Raw genomic sequence first — 16,693 nt, 5'->3', positions numbered from 1 at the left:
GAAACCTCTGCATCCCCATGAGCGCACTATAAATGAATAGTATGTAAGTTGGGAAGGAAATATATTGGAAATCGCCTTGGTAAGCGACTAATTATTACTTTTGAACGACGCCATATTCAAAAACGGAGAAGCTCCGGAGACGAGCCAGCCTCGGGCTGAAAGTCTCCTTAATAAAGACGAAAAGAACTTTTTCTTCTAACGGCTGTATCTATGAATGGGGCAAACATTTTTTCAATCTGTTTTCTCGACCTTATTCTACTACTTTTAGGCTCCATTTTGGGAAGAGGATAGTTGAAAATAACCCCATAATAATGCAATGGAAAGTTTTTGTTTTTTTGCCATTTTCAAGCACTATTTTGCTATTTTGAGGTGTTTTTCTTCTTCCATGGCATACTTCGTGATATGGTGAACGCAACACCTGAACCTGAAATATCTTGAAAACAGCAGTCGTATGAACTTGACATGAATTAGAAGTAACATGACAAAATCGCTTTACCATGCGATTGATCGTAATAGTGTCTTCCAGACATTTTATCAGTAAGTTAATGTACTTTGCAAGTACATTTGCAAGTACATATTCATGGTATATAAAATATTAGAAGCTTAACTTTTGCACAAAAAGTTTAGTCACAAGAAGTTGATGAAACAAAGCACCTTGCGTCTCCATATACCCATATGCTTAAATGATGAACGAACATGTTTAAAATTTGTTGGTATAAAAAGTAATAAATCTCCGATAGTAATGAAATATAAACTTAACGTCTTCGAGTTTTTCAAGAGTATCAATTATAAAGCTGAATACCTCCGCTGAAGACACCATTACGCTAAATCACCTAATAAATGTACTATCAAGGACAAGCTTCCGAAATCCGATCAAAACGGAAGCCACACACAACTGTCATTTTCATTAATCCAGCTTTGCTGGGTCGCAGCATGCGTGAACTATTAAAAATGACAATTAGGGTAAGACGGTATAATGCGCCCCACCTGGCCAAAACTCCCCCTTTGATTTCTAGAAAACTATAACTAACTAAAGGTCAAAATCAGTTGGTACTTATAAATATTTGCAAAACCAACCATCATGAATGTGAAAGTATTTTTGTATTACACAATGAAAATATTTGCAAAATACAAAAAGTTACAGTTTTGATGTAACTTTCAATGTTTGTTTGCTCAACATTCTGGAGCAACGCTAGCATACTGTCCGCAAAAATTGCCCTGGAACACTCAGTTGGGCATCAAAATAACTTTTCTCAGTAATTAATATGATATAAAATTGCTTCCCTCTTCAAAAATATAACGTTTTTCAAAAATAGGTTTCACTGATCAAAACGCCCCAGTGTAGACAGGACGATATGCTCTTACCAACTAGACATAAGCGCGGCGAGCTTGCGGCAGCTGCTTCCAAATTATATGGAAACTATTGAAATGTAATTCAAACCTGCTTAAATTGACTTATGTTGGTTTTTTAATGTCAAGCACATAAGGATTTGTAACCTTTTTATTATGGTATTGATAAAATACTAATGTAGGGCTATGAAACGTCTTTGGTTAAGGTGGGGCGTATTGCCCAGGCACTTTTTGAAATCCATTTTTTCACGACTTTTCAAAAAAGCTTTATTATGTATTATCTGTAATATTTTCATATGACTACTCACGGGCAATGCATTTGCCACTTACTGTACTACCAAATAACACAAAGTTTGGATAAATTGCTTTGATAAATAAAAAGATATCAAGGAGTTGCCATAGGGGGGGCACAATATACCGTCTTACCCTATGTGTTGCTTCCGTATCGAGTGGGGTGCCCTTGAAAAGGCGAGTGCATTTAGTTTTGGCTTCCGGAAGGCGATTTCTGTCATGGTGCGCCGCCTACAATATTTAATACAGCGCACAACGCACAACTGCCTGGAGGCGATGAATACCGAAAAGGATAACAGCTGCGGTACTCTCAATGAGCGCAAAAATGTTACGAGAAGCTTCCACATTCTGGGAAGGCTTCATTCCGTGGGCATTGACGGTGGCAGTTATTTTACGTAACAGAAAGGTGTAGGCAGCGCTGAAACATTTGAATGGATCTGATCGACATTGTAAACATTTAGCAATACTCGAGACGTTTGATTCGTTTGGTATCTTTTTGCCATTCTTGTATACAAAGCATACGTAAAGGCTATATGTTCGCTCTAAAAATAAACATTTTATAGAAGGTCCGGAGACCCATAGTGTTAAATATCGATCGACTCAGCTCGACGAATTGAGGTGATGTATGTGTGTGTGTATGTGTACGTATAAAAAACTCACTTATTTTTTAGGCACTTATCCTTGAACGATTTGCTCGCCACAAGTTACATTCAACACAGAATTCTGTCCCATTGTTTAATTAATTAATGTCCCAAGTTACATTAATTTGAATTCTGTCCCAATTTTAATTTCTCAATGAAAAATTCTTCTTTTGAAATTGAAATTTTTGCTTTCGAAAATGCTAATTTATTTTCATTTTGTGGAAAATTCTCAATTGTTTATGGAAATTTTTCATTATTTGTGAAAACTTTATATTTATTTGTTGCTCATACCCAGATTTCTTTATTGGCAATTTCCTTTTTTTTGTGGGCAATTTCTACTTCTTCACGGAAATTTTATTTTCCTGCCGAGAATTATTATGTCTATTTAGGCGTATGCCTACTGTAGATTTCTCGATTATTTAGTTAAGGATCATCGGGTAGGATACGTGACTAACCTGCGAGTACCGGAAGTATACAGAACAATGGAAAGTTAGGAGTAGTCGATTAAATGGAACAAAAATTACTTGGGTCGTCATTTTAACTACTCTACATGCATTTCTTTCAAATTTGTCATGTTCTATAAACAACAGCAACAACAATGATTGACATAAAAGATAGTAAATACCTTGTTAAACCACCAGTATTCCAAGCGCCTGTTACACACGTATTGTGTCTATATCACACTTCTTCAATAACTTTCAATAAAAAATCGTTTAAAACTCGATGCACGACCAACCTCTCACTTGTCACTCCGATTACAATCACCTTCTTCCTCACATATAAACGGGTCACAATCCGAGGGTGGTATAATATTTCACATATTTTTCAATCACTCAACAGCCACTACCGAACAGGACACCGACCTCCAGCGAGTTTCGATTCAGATTTTCTTCTTTGTCAGCCTGTGCGCCGTATAATTATCCTTTTAAAATCTCCAGCATTGATTTCGCTTCAGAGCACTTCCCCACCGCAAATATCGTACACTGTGCCGACAGCAGCCAGCGATGTGTATCGCCGCTTCCTTCTTCGGGATCACCACCGACGACCCTCGATAATCCGATCAGCAATTATCGAATTACAAACCGACAACTGTTTGCTGGAACTTCGTTAGGAAGCGGGGGAGGTATCTTTGCACTTTGCTTCACGCGATCCTTCTGTTTTTTTGTCGATGCGTTTTCCTCGTTTATATTTTATTTTTGGTCACCAATTTCATCCAACACGGGTTAGGTTCGAATGCAGACAGCTGGTGTCAGTTTTCAATCGGAACGGTCACCTGCCTGATTGAATCACATTTTGGGAAGAAAGGAATTAGGTACGTGAGATTATTTTTCATTACATTAATCTTAGATCGATAGTTTCTCTAACGAAAACACATACATTTGGGGTTTATCAGTCTCAGCGAAGTATCATAACAGATCAAGTTATAAGTTATATAAAACCTCATTATAATCTACTCAGATATGAACTGTAGTGTGTCATTAGCAACATATTTTAGTTAAATTTAAAAAAAAAACTGTAAAAGACAAGAAGCTAGGATAATCATTCATAATTTATGGCGGTGTTATCGCCGCCGTACCAAACTGACAATCTACAAAACGCTCATTAGACCGGTAGTCCTCTACGGACACGAGACCTGGACGATGCTCGTGGAGGACCAACGCGCACTTGGAGTTTTCGAAAGGAAAGTGCTGCGTACCATCTATGGTGGGGTGCAGATGGCGGACGGTACGTGGAGGAGGCGAATGAACCACGAATTGCATCAGCTGTTGGGAGAACCATCCATCGTTCATACCGCGAAAATCGGACGACTGCGATGGGCCGGGCACGTAGCCAGAATGTCGGACAGTAACCCGGTGAAAATGGTTCTCGACAACGATCCGACGGGCACAAGAAGGCGAGGTGCGCAGCGGGCAAGGTGGATCGATCAGGTGGAAGATGACTTGCGGACCCTCCGTAGACTGCGTGGTTGGCGACGTGTAGCCATGGACCGAGCCGAATGGAGGAGACTCTTATATACCGCACAGGCCACTTCGGCCTTAGTCTGAATAAATAAATAAATAATAATCCTGTGCTGAAATCTAGGCCAAACTGTGAAATGAGAAGGTTCGAAGCAGAATAAAGAAATATAATGTAAAAAATAAATTTGGGTTCAATGCTTTGTGAAAATATTTGAATATAAAATCAATGTTAATCATGTCTTCAGTTAGTCTTGCCAGCAAAGGTGTGGGATCGGCCCTCCAGAGATTGCAAATTCAAGGCCTAGCGCCTAGGATGTTTCGGGTGAAAAAAAATCTCGGCTCCCTGGGCATAGTGTATCCATTTTCCTTGCCTTGCCACACAAGATACACATTCATGCAATTGGTGGGCATGGAAAAGCTTTCAATTAAAATTGTGGAAATGCGAAAAGAACACTAAGTTGTAATGAGCATGCCAAGTTAAGTTGGCATGGTGAGAGCCAGTGAAGCAGAAGGAATATCAACGTCAATCAGAATAATTTTTATAATTTTCATCAAATTAATGACGGCTTGAGCTTCCGAACAACTTAATAAAAAAAGACTCACATCATCGAAACATTTTTATCGCTCACTCCTCTTTGTTACCAATTGAGAGTGCCAACTTAAACATATTCGCAATTAAAATAAAATAAAAGAATGAACTTGAATAGACTCTTCATTATACTTGGTCTTGATTTCTGGCAAAACAATTAAAAGCCCATCATCATTAGCGTGGTGGCGGCCCCATCGTTGATTGACGGGCACTACCTCAGTTGAACTTGCCTTCTCCTAAAGAGTTTTATATGCTACAATTGGCTAAAAATTCAAATAAAATATTTTTTGCGATTCCTGATCATAATATCTGGTTTACAGTTCGTCTTTGAGTGATAAAATGGCCTACTTTTCCATACCAACGAAATGGGTGCTTTAATGAACATTATGCAACTCAAATGGGTTGCATAATATTCATTATAACACTCATTCGGGTGCTATAATGAAAAACTAACATCAGAACAGTAGTTACATGATTACATTTTGCTGAATTAGCTTCGGTAAGTGCTCAAATAGTGTATTCTATGCGCCCCGTAATAAATTAAATAGTTTGGTGGACACGACATCAAAAATTTCCAAGGTCAAGTACATCTATTGTTTCACGGCTTATCCAACTATGCGATGTGGCACGGTAACATAAAATCTGATTGTTCTCCGCAGCAACATAATTTATTGGCAAGAATGATCATGTGGAATAAATTAGACTGTACAATTTTGGTACAGATTAATCAAATTAAAGTCCATTTTCGTCATTGCAAAAAATAGCGTGTGCAACTCGTTGCAAAAAGATGATTTTTTCAGCACTCGTAGTATTTATCCAACTCAGCAAGCCTCGTTGGATAAATGTACAACTCGTGCTGAAAAAATCATCTTTTTGCAACTTGTTGCACTAACTACTATTTTGCAATTACTGATCATAATATCTAGTTTACAGTTCGTCTTTGAGTGATATAACGGCCTACTTTTCCATACCAACGAAATGAGTGCTTTAATGAACATTATGCAACTCAAATGGGTTGCATAATATTCATTATAACACTCATTTGGGTGCTATAATGAAAAACCAACATCAGACCAGTAGTTAATTGACCACATTTTGCTGAATTAGCTTGGGTAAACGTTCAAATTGTGTATTCTCGGCGTCGCGTAATAAATGAAATAGTTTTATGGCCATGACATCAAAAATTTCCAAAGGCAAGTACATCTATCGCTTCACGACTTATTGAACTATGCAACGTGGCACGGTCACATAGAATCCGATTGTTCGCTGCAGCAACATAATTTATTGGGAAGAATGATCATGTCGAGCAAATTAGACTATACAATTTTGGTACAGATTAATCAAATTTAAGTCCATTTTTCGTCATTGCAAAAAATAGCGTGTGCAACTCGTTGCAAAACTCGATTTTTTCAGCACTCGTCAGATTTATCCAACTCGGCAAGCCTCGTTGGATAAACGTACAACTCGTGCCGAAAAAATCATCTTTTTGCAACTTGTTGCACAAACTACTATTTTTTGTCAAATTCACAATGATGGATTCTGATCAGTGTTGTAAAATGTCTGATTATGATCATTTTCATAGTTGTTGTTTACGTACAAACGCGAGTGACCACAATAACAACGTTTGAAGAATCAAACTGAATTCGATGGTAATCCAATTGTTTTTATTCAAAAAAATACGCCTTGTAAAAAGCGTTTGTTCCAGCTAGAACACAATAATCGTCTACTGTAAAAGTAAGCCAAATATCCGTTCTTTCGCCGGGCGGTGTTTCCAATAATCGCCAATTGGTTGCACATGCTGCGGTTGAAACAAAAAACAATTGTGAGCGACATAAATTCTGTTTCGGATCGGGAACCAATGTCAATCCGAAACCGCGAGTCGATTCAAGTTAATTGAAAAAAGTTATTAAAATTATGCTGAACGATGTCGCTCGTGCTTCGTACCAAGGGATTTGACCAGTCGTAATCGTTTTTTTTCCTAACTTTCTCGGAACTTGGATCAACTCGCTGTTTCGACGAAGTTGTTTCGCATTCAAATTAAAAATTGCTTATTAGAGTTCAGGAAAACAGGGCGGTAACGCGGTTTAGTGAATTTGACAAGCAATAAAAGGTCATGTGTTCGTTCATTACGAGCAAGCTATTCCCCGGATTTAGGTCCCTATTGGTGTGATTTCGACAAACAATATGTGCAATAAAAATACCTACCATTGCGATCTTGCCAACAGAAAGCAACAGGTTTTTAGATTTCTGTGGTTGAATCCACCTACTCAAAATGAAGTTCAAACAATTCAAAATTTAGTCCCATTCACTTAATTTGGGCCCGAAAATTCACCAGCTGATCACGAAGGGGCTGCAATGTACTTTTCGTTTCTGTGAAAGTGATTCCGGTAAATAAAGACTACCATAAATCCGTCGTGGAGTACCTCGAGGTCCACAAGTGTGAGTTTTATACTCATGATCTCTCCAGCACGAACCAGCTCAAAGCTTTGACGCAAGGGATCCTAGACATGGATGAAGAGAAGTTCGTCGCCTATCTCTAAAGCAGCGGTCTGAAATCAGAGGCTGTGCGCAAAATCACTCGTCATGACCAGGCACTAAATTGCAAATTTTCAACTATATCTCATTGTTGAACAATTATGATGTCCTTCATTTGTACGCCTGACGATAAAATTCGTTTACTTATGCAGTACTAACGAAATGTTTTAGATAAATCTCCATGTAACGAGTGTTCGAAATATGAGTCTGTTCGGGATTCGAGGCAAAACGATTATAAACTTGAATGACTTGGATAAAGATCGCGATGACTAGAGGCCGATATTTTTACGATCGCCTATCACAAAGACATGGAATAAAAAAGCGGGTTTGAAAAAAAATCACTAATCAATGAGCAAGCGTTGGATGCTTTTTCAGGAAAAATATTGAATAAACCAGGGCTGCCCAACGTATGGCCCTCGGCTCCATTTTTTGTGGCCCGCGCACCGTGGTAGAAAATACTTCATAACCGGCCTACAAGTTTATTAATTTTTGTCTTTTATTTTCGTATTTGAAACAAAATATAATATTTGACTTATTTTAAAATTGCTGGATTGAGTGACCCGAGTTACTCAATGGAACAAAAGGTTTACGTGGAACACCGCGTTTTTACGTTGAACAAAGAAAAGCCGGTTTGCTTAATTTGTTCGGCAAGTATTGTTGTGTTGAAGGAATATGAACTGAAACGACAAAACGATAAAAATAAGGTGCTCATTTAATTTAAAATTCCATTACTGAATCATTTGATTGGTAGAACAGTGGATTATCGAAGCAACAAACTCTCTTCACTGTGACAAACATGAAGCTGGAAAATGCAGTACGACTCAGTTTGAAATTCAGGTCATACGAATGAAACTGTTCTAGGACGGAGAACTTGTTAAGGATTGCGCATCGGCTATTGTTGGCATCGTGTGCATTAAGGAAAAAGTCTCCTTCAGTAGCATTAGCCTCAGAACACGGTGAGTAAAAGTTCTTGCAGAAGATTTGAAAACTACGTTACGTGGAAAAGCCGCCTGCTCCAAATTCTACTCTCTCGTAATCAATGACCATACTGATGTGCAAAACATGATGCAGGTAGCTGTCTTAATATTGGTAGTTGATGATCATCTTTAAATCTCAGATGAATCGGCAGCTTTGATCCCAATAAGTGGAACGAATAGCTGAAAAGACCTGAAAGAAGACGTTAAGACCTGTATGAAGGGGCTTCGACACTACTTCAAAAACATAAGTGGCCTTACAAGTGATGGAGCTGGCACTGGCATTAACCCACACTGCACTATGGTCCAGGATACAGATTTACGCGGATAGATGCGTTTTACGCCAAAACTATATTTTTTGGAAAAAACGGTTGTTCTACAAAATTGTTCGAAATAGTAAGGCTATCATTATGGTGCTACCAAAAAATAGGGTGGCCCATCATATAAAAACAAAATAGAAAATATGTTTTTATTTCTCGGAGTATTGACATGTTATGTTCTACAAAGTTGTAGCGCAGCTTATTCCAATCAATTTTGCTAAGAAAAACTTTTTCTGTAGCTCTTATATTGAGCAATTTTACCTAATTGGATTTGGACATTTGGAACAAAAATTCATATTTTTTATTATGTAAAAAAATTGGGGATACGTTATTTTTTTATCTCAAGTTTACTAAAATCAAGTTTTTTTTTTAAATAAATTAATATAACTCGACAACGGAAGAAGATACAGACGATATTCTTATAGCAAAACACGCGTTTTAAAAAGCCCCAAAAGTCTTCAGAAGGTGACATTCGTGGAAAATAAAAAATGAAATGAGCAGATCATAAATATTGTTTTTTTGAAGGGACACCCTAATCCTGATAAGTAAAATTACTCTAAACAAGTGAGCTTAAGAGCTACATAAAAAGTTTATATAGCTACATAAAAAGTTTATAAAGTTGATTGGAAAAAGCTGCGCTACAACTTTATAGAACATTTTATGTCAATATATAGCAAAATAAAAAAAAATCACGTTTTTATAAAATGGCCCGCCTTATTTTTCGGTAACTCTATCCGTAACAACCTTGTAGAACAATTTTTTTTTTAAAGTATACTTTAGGCCAAAAATGCATCTTTTCTCGTGATGATGATAAAACTCATAAAAAGTGTTAAAGCTGTAGATTTTTTATTCTTCATATACGTAACGTACACAGGAGTTGAGAGCAGAACGTAGGCGTCTCATGTCAGCAGCACTTGGGGCAACGTGGAGAACGTCGCCAAACAAGAAATGTGGAAGAATCAGCGCCTTGAAAAGTTTGAGCCTAGTTGCAGTAGACACCATATCAGCGGTACCGTACAAGGTGCGTAAACCACCGTAGATTTTGCCACATTGTTGAATGATCAGTGCATCCCATTGTAGATTCGATTGGAAGATGTATCCAAGATTACTGGTACGATCACACCATTCAATTGTTTTGCCTTCCATTTGAATCGCCGGGGATGATTCGGTTGTAACACGTCCACGAGTAGACACAAGCAGAACTTTACTCTTGCTGTGATTTACCAACAACTTATTATGCGCACACCATTCAGCTACTATTTCCAGATCTTCGTTCATCATTCGGATAAGTTCGCTAGTACATTCGTTGATTCTAGCGATATACAACTCGACGTCGTCTGCAAACAGCTGGATACAGCAATATTTTAGCACACTAGGAAGATCATTGATGAAGCAAGAGAACAGCAGTGGCCCTAGTACTGATCCTTTTGGTATGCCAGAAGATATGTCAGCACTGCTTGATGCTCTGTCGTTACAAAAAAAACGGTTTGCTTCCTTCGCATTAAGTAAGATTCCACCAAATCAGCTGCTCCGACAGAGAAGTTGAACGACGAAATGAGCTTGTCACAAAGCTTTCGATGAATACTTTGTCGAAGGCCTTCGTAAAATCCAGGAGCAATAAAATACCAACACCTTTTCTATCCATAACTGACACCAAATCATCGTTAACTCGTAACACAGCAGTTTTACAACTGTGACCCTTACGAAAACCAGCTTGATAATCTGATAGTAGACGGTTTTTGGTCGATAAAAACAGCTATTTGCCATTGCAAGATTTTTCGAATGCTTTCGATAGTGCACAGAGAATGCTAATTGGTCTCAGATTGGCTATGGAATTCAAGTGGGGCTTTTTTACCAACGGTATGATTTTTGCATGCTTCCATCCAGCGGGAAAAGATGACGTTTCAATCAATTTGTTGAACATATACGTTAAATGCCCGACCACCAGAGGAAGGACAAATTTCCAGAAAATTATTGACAATCCATCTGTTCCAAGCGCATTTGACTTGACGGTTCTAATAGCATTAACGACTTCCCACTACTGTACCGATCGAAAAGAGAAAGCAGATTCAACTGGTGCAACAGGAGTACGCCGATAGTTGTGAATCCAGTCATTATTGTAGTTTTCTAGAAAAACATTGTTGATTTCATCTGGATCAAAATCACATTTTTGCAAAGCCTTGTCCTTGCCAATTCCAAGACTTTTCACCCTTTTCCACAATATTCCAGGTTGGATCCGGCTGTCCAAAAATCTCTCTGTAAAATGCTTTTTGGCTCTTGCTACTATCGCAGTTGCTCGATTTCGTAGCCCTTTGTACGTCTGGCGTTTGCATTGTTTCATGTCCGGCGGAGCAGCTAACCAATCCTTATAAGCAAGGTCCCTCTCCAGCCAAGATTTTCGGACCTCTGTAGTAAACCATGGATTTGAATTTCGTCGATTGCTACTTGTACGCAGTGGAATACAGTTGTCGTGGACGCTTACTAAATGTTGGTTGATGAAGTTCAGTAAATCCTCTGGATTCTGGCATTCATAGAACTCATTCCATGGTATAGAAAGAACGCCATTTTGCAAGAGCTCCAGATTGTAGCTTACATAGTCCCGGTATGCACGAGCGCTGGAAGGTCGCATGACGTCAAAATCTAGTGAAGCATAAAGAAGATCATGTTGCGAAAGGCCAGGAAAACTGACTTGACCAAAACGTAGCATGCCTACGTCACTGCTGGTAACGAGCAAGTCTAACTGGGAACAGCCACCATCGTAAAAATAAGTTGGTTCGTCACCGATCAATGTCAGTGAGAAAGTGTGCAATACCGACTTCAGAAGGATACGTTTACGGTTAACTCGTAGCATGTTGGTGTTGAAATTGCCGGTTCTCATAGCGTCTTGAATACTCAGCAAGCGTTTCCTCCAAAAAAGACGAACAATCATTTTCTGGCGGGTTATAAACAACCATTAACAAAATTTTTGAACCATCAACTCGAAATTCCAGAGCGAGACACTCGGTCTTATCCTCTGAGCTTGATGTCAGGTTCGTATTGTAGACTTTGATGCAAGTAAGTTGACTCCGGTAATAAACAATGATTCCACCCCCGCGCCGATAGAACCTATCGTTCCTTACAACAGAAAAACCATCGATAGCCACGCTACAGTCGCTGTTATTGGGGGTCAACCAGGATTCTGTAAAGCAACCGACTTCTATCTTTGATTTCATCAGGGTTTGCCGCAATTCGTCTAGTTTGTTCATTTTCCTAGCACGCAAACTTTGGACGTTTCCGTGGCAAATATTAAACTTGCCAGTTACAAGTGCCGCATTCAACACGGCTCCAGGGATATTAGTCAGAGTGTGGTCATATTGAGGAACCATTAGGTGAAAAACGAGAAGCAATTTTTGGAGGGACATAGCACGTACGATACAATTACATATTACAATCTGCGACATTTCACAAACTTCAAAAGTAAAATAGAAAAATTCAGTTATTAAAAACTACGAAAATTGGTTTAGCTCTTCTTCGAATTGAACTGCGACTGCAGGTCCGTTGATTGATGCACGAACGTGTACAATGCCGAACTTGGTGAACACTGCTGTTAATTTACCCATCTTCTTCAGGCGTAGAGCTGCCACCTTTACCTTCCTGGCCGATGTAGTGAGATTCTCATTAATATACACGCGCCGATCGGATGCCAGCCCCAGATCCCGTAGCGTAAGGTCCCGTCTTCGTAGATAACTCCCATAGAAATCGTCACGATCATTCCGCAATCCAAACTCCACAATAATGAGACTATCATCGCCGTCCTTCATGGGTCTGTTCTTCATACGCCTGATGAGGAACAACATTTTCACTGTACCCAATACGTTTGCAGATAGACTCCAAATAGCTTTCTAAATTTTCCCCAGTCATAAACGGGATGCCGCTTACAATGAGATCGTTCCTATTACCGAGATTTCCAACAGTTTGGGAAACACGCTCCACTCTTTCATTCAGCGAGTCAAGCGTACCGTCAATGCTTTTAAATTTAGCGCTACACTCACTTTGTTTGTCAATATCTTACGCATCATATAAATAAGAAATCATTGGTATGGAAAAAAATCTTACATGGGGGGGGTGGGGGGCGGTTTCGAAAAACCCAGAAACATTGCTTACGTAACAAGTGTACGACCCCAATTTTGCTTTCTAAAATCGATCGAAACACGGTCTGGGCATTATTTTTCAAGCTTTTAATCCAATCAAATAATTTCTTGAATTTATTAATCTTTTTTGATGTTTCAACATACCTATTTAGAGTTTGAAAATTCCTATTCAATGCTGACTGATTGCAATTTTTTAATTTTCAGAGCTATTTTTGTTATTTTTGGATAAACATTTTGGAGTGTAACATTCACCACTATAACCTTCTGTTGTTAGGGGGGTCCCGTAGCGTAGTTGGCTACACGTTCGCCTTACAAGCGAATGGTCGTGGGTTCGATTCCCAGCCCCTCCACCAAACCCTCGTCAGTCGCCGGATCCGCAGCCCATACGGTGGCGTTTGGGGTACGCGCCTTACCGTCACGGCTGCCTGATGACGACTGACAACTTGTTCTTCTCGGAGGCATTCCTCCAACGTTACCCGGATAAATGGAAACCGAACAATGCAACGATCAATGGATACACGACATGGACAAACGGACACAATGGACTCACGACGAGATGGACTGGCACTGACAACAATAATGGTAATGGAAATCTAAAAACAGATTCTGTGTGGATTCTGTACAGCAGAATACCACAATAGATCTCGGCACAGTAGCGGTTAAATAACACAGAGTGCCTAATAAATAAATAAAGGAATAAAAAAAAAAAACCTTCTGTTGAATAAGATTAGTTTTAGAAAAATACTAAAATACAAATATTACACTCTTCAAAGGTATACAAGCGAAGACACAAGGAACAAAATACTACTCAATTTTCAATATTTTTTTTAATAAATCTGTAGAAAATTGAAAATTGACTTTAAACCACATTTAAATATGCTTTGAAGTTTATATTATTGATCAACATCATAAACTTTTCGAAATCTGAACAAAAAAACATATCAAAATACCCCGTCTAAAGGCGGTCTTGGAGATTAAAGGGTTATTTTTTTCCCGAAGATATTCTTTCTCTTTCCTTTCCTTGGAAATCATGCGGAAATTTTGAAGAGTTTACAAAAAAAAATTAAAAGGATTTCAAATTTCAAGGACCTTTTTGGGGATAGTATAGACAAATTTTCTAGGTAAATCCAGAAGAATAATGCAATGAAACTAAGAATATTTTTTCTGGGTCATTCGGAAATACTTTGTGGATAAATCAAGGATTTTTTCAGAGAAATTTAGAATTGTATTTCAGATATATTCAATGGATTCCCTTGGCAGAGCTCTGAAGATTTTCTCGGAGAAATCCAGGAAAAACATAATTTCTACATTACCATACCCCCGAATAGTACATGTGGCGTGCAGGAGAGCACTATCATCACACGGTCGCAGTTTGACATTACGGACGACATACACCTCTTTAGCATCGATCGTAGGGAAAGGAAAGTCACTCAACCAGTGGATGACAGATTTAAATAAAGTTTTGTATTAAAACCTTGCAAAATCAAATTCGGAAGATTTTAATGTGTCTGTAGAAAGCTTACATTTCTTGTATTGAAATCTTGCAGATTTGTATAATGTCAAAATTTTAGACAAAAATTGTAAGATTTGTTTCTTGGGTGTAGGTAGTTAAGAAAAGGCTTATAGTTGTGAGACACAGTGGAGTTGCTGTTGAAGTAGTGCTTGACAGGGATGTGTTAAATTTGTTAAGATTCAAATGCTTGACAGTGATATTTCTCATGAAGTGAAAAGATGCATTGCTTATTGACGTAACTACTGGGGGCCAGGGAGGCCTATAGCCCCTCAATAGTCCCTCCTAGTTTATTCACATGATATTTTCGCATATCATACTCAAGACAGTTGCCAATTTAGAACATGAGCATGAGCTTCCTAGTTCACTGGACCGCCAGAAAAGTCCATAACCGCTCGTAAACGTAGTTGTAAATCAAAAATCTTTCCTCTAGAATCGCAAACAAGTCTTCTCGTGACAACAAATAATAAATACCAGCATTCCCTGTAACTGTAATGTATAATTAAACTTAAAATTCAGCTTAAATTCGGTCGCACTCATTTTAGGATAAAGGGGAACTGTTCCGTTTTCCATCTCAAAGAACATATATTCATCTCATCGCAAAACAAAGAATTACAGCACCAATCTCATCGCTTCTTTTTGCAAGCAAGCCACTGCTGCAAAAAATCACAAAAATATGAAACAAAACAAATTGCTTTTCATTGCTTTGCTTGCGATGAGATGAACATAGGAGCGATGAGATTAAGTGCCGAATATTTCCCCTATTTGAAAATATTGCTTGAAAAATTCAAGTAAATGATAAATTTCAACAATCTTTCTAGATTTTAAGATGAAAAAATCGGTTTATCTATTATCAGCAAAAGACACAAAATACCTAAATATATTGTCTTTCTGTTTGTTATGCATTAAATTGCACTATTGTAAATTGTAGATGAGTTGAGTATGTATTATCAACTAAAATAGGTAACGTGATTTTCCGGAAAATTTTGAAGACTTTATTTTTCAAATTTCTAGGAGTTGGGACTTGTCCTGTTTTCTTATGTGTTAAGAATTACACCATATTACACCATATCTTGTCGAATATATTTTTTCTGCTCCTGTTATGATACTTCACCATGAAACCAGCACTATCTACCGAAAAACCATCATCAACAAGATAATGGAACGATCTTAAAATACACACTGTAATTATTCCATTCAATCACACAATCCAAATTTTGATAAATGAATCGGACACCCCTCTGTTTCAAACAGTTTTGCTGAATTTCAAGTTTCATTGACAAATCTCACTGCCAAGTTTCACCACCAGAGAAAAAAACTAATTATGTATATTTTTTCTACACTCACTATGAACCCTCTTCGATAAAACAAAACGAACGATAGCCAGACAGAGAGGATATCCTCTTCCCATGTAAACGATGACTGCGAAAATTTCAAATCAAAACAAATCACCGATAATCCAATAATCTCATCGGGCATTCTTTTCCTGACAACGTCGCAGCATTACATCCCGGCAAATTCGTCACTACTCAGCTGCGCTTATAAAGGATGGGCGTTGATCTTGATTTATTCCCTCGGAATCGCTGCACCCCACTGTGGTTTTATTCCACTTCACAGTTTCCACTCAGTTTTCCACAGCCCCGTGGATTCGGTTCGCACTGATGCATCGTTAAACTGTAATCCTCTCTCCCTGGCTTGACGCGCGAAGGTTCATTTGTTGGCACTCCCCCTTGGAGGGCAATTTCCTGAAACACCACGACTGTAACGAGGACAGCTTCCTTGGCAGGCACAAAAACAAAACTCGCACACAGTTGGAACTCTTGATAAAGGATTACCTCCAAGTTTCATAAAAGGAAACCACGATACCCCATTTAATTCAATTAGGTTTCAGCCGCAGGCTGCACAGTATTTATTCCACTTTTCTTCGCTCTGTAAATTACGCGAACAAATATCCGAGATCCACCTCGAATGCCAATCGCAAATATCGTGACAATTACGTTCCCAACCCAAAATCACGCGCACCATCAGGACTCACAACAATAGCGACAACGACGTCCACAGTACCGAACGATAGCGCGCGCAAAACCGAAACGCATCCGGATCCGATCGTGGTCAAAAGTAAACTGAGCCCTTTCGTCGGCATCGTCATCAGCATAGCCGTGGCTGCTTGCTCTGTGGCACCTATGCACGATAGTCATCAGCATAATCGTGATTCATGAACCTCCCAGCCGGCAGCAGCGGTCGAGCCAAACGGGACCCGCGGAGAACACCGAACGGAACGAACACCCCATTGCGTGACGTCGATTGCTCTCTGTTGTTTTGTGAATGAATGAATGGGTGGCATGCGGTTTGGTTCTTGCACGTTCTCGAACGTGAAACATAACGAAGGCGTAGC

The 16,693-nt window shown here is 38.8% G+C and overlaps 1 protein-coding gene across 8 annotated transcripts in view; it reads right to left on the bottom strand.

The window, feature by feature from the left end:
• Positions 1-16,474, bottom strand: part of LOC134213257 (toll-like receptor Tollo) — a 444,443-nt gene extending 427,969 nt beyond the window's left edge. For 4 of the 8 annotated variants that reach the window (XM_062692099.1, XM_062692098.1, XM_062692100.1 and 1 more), the window contains exons 1-2: positions 16,134-16,427; positions 2,908-3,559 (exon numbers count right to left, since the gene is read on the bottom strand). The gene's annotated coding sequence lies outside the window, so the exon portion shown is untranslated. Of the gene's footprint in view, positions 1-2,907; positions 3,560-15,645; positions 15,666-16,133 lie in introns of those variants that run through there. The other 4 variants (XM_062692102.1, XM_062692101.1, XM_062692103.1 and 1 more) reach the window with 4 other exon arrangements.
• Positions 16,475-16,693: the final 219 nt, after the last annotated feature.

This window comes from Armigeres subalbatus, chromosome 2 (genome assembly GCF_024139115.2).
Source record: "Armigeres subalbatus isolate Guangzhou_Male chromosome 2, GZ_Asu_2, whole genome shotgun sequence".
Lineage (NCBI taxonomy): Eukaryota > Metazoa > Arthropoda > Insecta > Diptera > Culicidae > Armigeres > Armigeres subalbatus.
The sequence above is the reverse complement of the archived record's forward strand: the minus strand, read 5'-3'. Positions and strand labels throughout refer to the sequence as shown.